General features: G+C 29.7%; 1 non-coding gene across 1 annotated transcript; it reads right to left on the bottom strand.

Annotated features, from left to right (window-relative positions):
* Positions 1–4,006: 4,006 nt before the first annotated feature.
* LOC112533731 lies at positions 4,007–4,114 on the bottom strand. The gene has a single exon (XR_003078066.1). It is a non-coding gene; the product is annotated as a small nucleolar RNA R71 (small nucleolar RNA).
* Positions 4,115–6,521: the final 2,407 nt, after the last annotated feature.

Below are 6,521 nucleotides of genomic sequence, written 5' to 3'. Positions count from 1 at the left end.
CAATTATTTACAACCCTAATTGAGATTCAACCGCCTTCAACTTCTCGAGACTCGAAAAAGTAGTAACTTTTATTATCAGATTTTTCGCAATTCCTTAGATATCTAGATCCGGAAAACAGGTGCTGACAATTTGCCCCCATTTGTCAAGATTTATAAGCACAAATATAATTAAATAAATCGAGACAAATCATAAATATCAAGGATACTACAAAAAGTATATGATTTTGAGCTATAGAAACTATACTCCACAGTAAAATTTCCATCTAACTTTGATTTAGGGACCACACCCATTTAATTTTAGGGGGTAACACTCATCTAGATTGAAGGACTACACCTGATTGATTGAAGGACCATGTCTGCTTGATTGAAGAACTATATTTTTCTTAATCCTTGTGTTTTAGCTTTAAGGGGACTTATTTAGGGATATAAAGAATAGTTTTTATATTGTCAAATCGAAACTTCTAAATTTCACATGCATTGAAATTTAAACTTTATATGTTTTATTAATTAAATATTTTTATAATTTTACTTTCTATTGATTGGAGCCACTGATGTTTGGTTCCAATCAGTTTGATTTTGTTTCAATTTTTTTGCTCACTTTTAGTTATATGAGATAGGTTTTTCAAAAGATATTATAACTAGAAATATTTTTTAAAAGTTATGTAATAAGTAAAAAATTATTGATTTAAAAGATGATAAAACAATAGACTGAAATTTTAGTAAGACCAAAAGCAAAAAAAGAAAAATGGCAAATACCATAAATTTTACTTTATTAATATTAAAACTAATATGAAAACTTTGAGATTTCAAATTTAAATAATACTTTATAAAAGGAAAATGCATTTAATTGTTAATAATATATAATTTCTTTTAAAATAATTATGTATATAAATTTATAAATGAATATTTGAAAGGAAAATACATATAGGCTAACTAAAAATTTATAATTACATTGATAATTAATGCTAAAATTTAAAATTAAAAACATGAGTAAAAAAAATATAAGAAAAAATGTAAACTTGTTTTATGTTTTTTACTTTTTAGTAAAGTCATTTTGTTTGAAAAAATGCTATCTTTTACAAATTTATTGGTATTTAAAAGAAATTTATAAATGAAAAAGATATTTCTTGTAAACTCATTTAGCTTGAAGATAAAAATATTATCGAGATTTAACAAAAAAATTTATAAATAACTCAAAAAGATTGATAAGAGAGTTTATTAGTGGATATTTATATTTAATTTAATTTAACCCATTTAAATAAAAATCATTTTTTCTATTAAATTTTTTATAACTGATTTAGTTGTTATATATTATCCATTTATTGTCCGTTTATGATGGATAAAAAGGCAAAGATGGAATTTGCTACCTCTACTAGTAGGAGCCAGCAACAGAGATTAAGGCCAAACGAAGAATAAGACACGACGAGTAAGTGCAAAAATTGTCCTGTGCCTCTAGGGCTACATAAACGTGGTTTGCTCTTCAATTCTAAAAGTAGTTAGTTCAACAAAATAAAATTGCTAATTCTCAATTTTGTGGTCTTAACAATTTTTCCTAGGCTAATTGCAGTTCCTAAGTGAAGAAACAGTGTTTTATTTGCATATTTTACATACAGAAGATTCAATTTTTACTGTGCTTTAATTGTGTTTTAGAGCTTTTTCAATATAAAATGATTCTTTCAGAAAGAAGAAAAAAATTATACGTACATATCCATGCTTGATCCTTTTGGTGTGAACAATGTCTAATTAAAAAGTCTGAGACTTTGATTATATATTGTTGATATTTGACGACGGAGCCAGAATTTTAATCTGGAGGGATCAAAGCCAGCTATTTTTCATTATACGTAAAAGTTCAAACAAGGATAATATATATTTTATATTTTGGAGCCAAAAGCTGAAATTTTGAAGAAGTTAGAAAGGAACAATCAAAATTTTAATTTAGGGGCCATTATGGCCACCCTCAAACCCTTTTTGCTCCATGATTGTTGATAGAGTTGCAATTAGATTTTAAGTAGGTATAAAAAATTAGAGGTTCATCTTTATGAGTTGTGATTGGTCCAAATTATATATAGATATTTAAGAATATTTTAGAGCTTTATTGATATAGTTCTACATATAATATGGTGAAAATATATGCTTTTACCTCACCTAAGTTTAATTGTCTATTTTCAGATAATATTAACAAAAAGGAAAAAATATGGAGCTAAACAGTTGAAAAGAAGTTTAATTGGACATGTTCATGTCAAGGCCTAAGATTTGGTGGACTACTAATTACAAGGCCTAAGGGATATTTTAGTCATTTTGTATAATTATTAGGATTTATATTAAGAGTTATTTATGGGATAATATTTGGTGGAAATAAAGATATATAAAGTCTTATATATTAGATAGACTTATATTAGTATACTTATTTCTAGGGAGATCTATATAGAGGAGGACTCTTCTCTATATATATATCTGCAAACCTAATTCTGGGCAGAATAGTTTTCTCCTACCTGCTCTCTACACCTGCCCACCATTATTCTCTCTATAATTCTCTAAAGTCTTTCATAAACAATTTAGTCTTAGTTTTCATAGTTCTTTTAAGATCTGAGGAACTTTTCAAGAAGTGGAGACTGAGAACTAATATTCTTCCTACTTGAACTAATATTCTTTTAAGTCTTAGTTTTCATAGTTCTTTTTACTTTATTGTTTTATGTCTTTCTATTTAATACCATGATCATTGGATTAAATTTGTTAGGTTACTTTCGTAAGTGTTTAGTTTAGCCTTTTTACTTTTGTATGAACCTTGTTATTTATTTATTTAATGAATGATTTTTTTACCTTCATATCTTTATTAGTTTCAGTTATTATTGTTAGTTAACCATCATATTAATTTAGCAATAGTAATTGTTATAAACATATTTAGGTTAAAAATATTAGAAACATAATCTTCACTTTAATCTATGTTGGTATAAAAAATCTAGGTTGCATTATTAGCTTGAGTGATTTAGGAAAAAAAGCACGTCACCATCTCATTCATTAGATCTAGACTTAAAGTAAAATAAGGAGATTACTAAGTAAATGGCGAGACTAAATACTATTTTTAGCATATAATTTTAGATCATAAGCATTTGCATTTGCATTGCATATTTATTTATTGTTTAGTTACTTTGTTTTATGAATATTATCCTTTCAACATACTGATTTAGAGTGTTTAGATTTACTTTTATTATTTTATATTGATAATTAGTCTTTATAATAAGTGGCCTCATAGTTCCTTGAAAGATCGACCTCATGGTCAACTTACCCTTACTATAGAAACGGTTCGTGCACTTGTGAGTACTAAAAAAGACACATCAAGTTTTGGCACCGTTGCCGGAGAACTATGTCTAAATTTATTATATTAATTTATTATCAAAAGTGTCTTGTGTTTGTTAGTTTGTTTTGTGTGTTGTGATTTATTTTATGTATTTTTGTTTTATTTATTTGCTTTATGTTTTGTGATTTATTTTGTTTACGTGTTTTATTTTTAAATTTTATTTTTAAGTTTTTTTTTTTAATCTGAAATTTTCTTTTATTTTGCATGCTTAGCAGGAAACAACTAAAAGAAGAATCAACAGAAGAAGTTGATATCATGGCAAACCTACCAAGAGAAGTAGGAGCTGAAAGGCGATGGCTATGAAAGATTATGCACGACCTATAATTGGTAACGTTACTTCATGCATAGTTCTAGGTGATGCATCTAGGAATTATGAATTAAAGAATATTTATTTTAATATGCTTCCTTCATTTTATGGTATGCCTAATGAGGATGAATTAACATTTATTAGAGAATTTTATGCCATAGTTCATACTTTTCCATTATCTAGACTTAATAAGGATTAACTAAGAATGACGTGTTTTTTTTTTATTCATTGAAAGATAGAGCAAAGGCTTGGTTAATGATCTTGCCTCCTAATTCTTTGAGAACTTAGGAAGAAGTTCATCAAAAGTTTATGAGTAGGTTTTACTCACATCAAAAGACCAAAGAGTTAAGAGCTAAAATTTCTAATTTTTATCAAAAGGATGCTGAATCTTTTCATGAAGTATGGAATCACTTCAAATCACTTTTATTGCAATGCCCACACCATAGATTCCCACTCTCAATAATTAACCAATTATTTTATGATGGGTTGACACAACAATATCAATGTATGATTGATAATGCAGCTGGAGTGCTATGTTAGAAAGGACAGCTGATGAGGTTTATGATATCTTTGAGATGTTAGGAGCCAATTCTCAATAAAAGAATCTAAGGACAAAAAGAGTATAAGTAAATGAAGTAGTAGCTAGTAGTGAGATAGTCATGCAATTGGCTGAATTGACTAAGCAATTTAAGATGCTTGCTTCAACAAAAAACTCATCAAATAATGAGGTATGTGGTATTTGTAGTATTTATGGTCATGGTGCTAATGTTGTTCATCTTTTGATAATTACAGAGGAAATATATATGACCAAACAAATTTGATGGATTCTTACCAGTCCATGCATCCTATGAATAACTCTTATTCCAATATATATAATACAGGTTGGAGAAACCATCCAATTTTTTTTAGAAATACAATGACCAAAATCCACTACAATTATTGAGAAACCGAAATCAACCTCATTACCAAGTCCAATATTCTCAATTCTAAAGGGACTCAAGTTCTTTCTTTCAAGATCAAGAATAAACTCTTCGATCTAATGAACAAAGGAAGCTAAGTTTGGAAGAAACACTTCAATCATTTATGATAGCTTCTCATGATAGGATGGAGAGAAATGAAAAAAAGACAGATTTCATGAAGCTTCAATGAAACGTTTAGAAGCTCAACTGGGATAAATTGTTGAAGAGCTCAATAAAAAAAAAATTATCAAGTCAACCTGAACAAGTCAATTCCATTACTACTATTAGAAGATGTGAGATTGTCGATAATATTACTATTGAAACTGAAAAGAACTCTTCTTCTTATGCAGGTACACCTAAAAATGATGGATTAGTGCAAATCAATAAGGAGAGCATATAAAAGAAAGAAAAATTATAGCCTAATCTTATGCTTGAGAAGAGAAAAAAGGAAGTATTTTCTAGACCTAAATTTCATAAGGCAGCTCAGCCTTATAGACCATATATTTCTTTTTTAAACCAACCCAAAGAGAGCATAAAGGATAAAGAAAATTTTGAAAGTATTGAGATGCTTTCTAAAGTTAATACTAATTTACCTTGGTTGGATGCTGTCAGGAATAAGCTAGCTTATGCAAAGCTCTTTAAAGAGTTGAACATTAACAAAAGGCGATATGCGAACAACGAAAAAGTACAAGTACCAAGTACAATGCTTTAACATCAGTTGCCCCTTAAGATGAATGATCATGATAGCTTCATCATTGATATTATAATAGGTGACAAAAAGGTTACAAAAGCCATGTTAGATTTGGGAGCAAACATCAACTTGATGCCTTATTCGATGTATGAAAGACTTGACTTGGAAAAGTTAAAGCCTACCACTATGTCTCTACAATTTGGAGACAAATCAATAAAATATTCTAGAGGTATAGTGGAAGACTTGCTATTACAAGTAGGTAAGTTAATAATTCTAGTTAATTTTGTAGTGCTTGACATGAAAAACACACCAGTAAGGGATAAAGAGCAAACTATACTTCTTGGTAGACCTTTCATGGCAACTACTAGAACTGTGATTTATGTGAATGATGGAAAACTTACCATGACAGTTTTAAGAGAAACTGTAGGATTTAAAGTGTTTGATTCTCTCACTTTATCTCCTAAATCTACTATTGATAAGTGTTCATATAATTATTTAGATTATCTTATTTATGAACAATTATTTGATGATATTCCATTCTTAACTGAAAAGAGCTTTCGTGACACTTTAGATGTTCGCATTAAAAGTATGAAGCCGTACTTGAAAGGAATGGCTTATGACCAAGAGGTGGAGTGCGTGGATGAACGCCCACCACGAGTATAATCGGGCATGTCGAGCTATAGACAATAAACTTAGCAATTGTATTTTTATTTTTATGCATTTAAGTTATTTTTATTTTTATTCTTTTTAAATTTTGTTGTTTTATGTTTACCTTGCCGGCCTATGATGGAAAAGTGAGCAGCCCTACCTTCTTTGATCCTCAAAAGACAATATGTGCCCATATGAAGCAATTAAATATCCTTAAAAAAAATTATTTTTGAGCGAGCCACATTGCGACAGCGAATTTTCATACGGGCCCATAGCAGGGCGCGGTACTCATCAAGGGCCACATGACGCAGACAAGGCATTGAGGCGCGGACATAGCCGCGAGGTGCGCAGCAGCAGCACCAGCAAACCAACCGCCCGCGACCGGGCATGTAGTGTAACCAGACACACTGCCGCTTGAAGACACAGTCCGCAGGGTGCTGAAAATTCCACGGGCGCTGAAAAATGCAAAATTTTAAAGTTTGGATGGTGGAGATTGGAATTCAAGTTCATGGCTTACTATGCATTACAAAACTCCATGGGAGTATTATATGTTTTTTT

The sequence above is a fragment of the Ricinus communis genome, chromosome 6 (assembly GCF_019578655.1).
Source record: "Ricinus communis isolate WT05 ecotype wild-type chromosome 6, ASM1957865v1, whole genome shotgun sequence".
NCBI lineage: Eukaryota > Viridiplantae > Streptophyta > Magnoliopsida > Malpighiales > Euphorbiaceae > Ricinus > Ricinus communis.
This window is presented reverse-complemented; position numbering and strand designations above follow the sequence as displayed.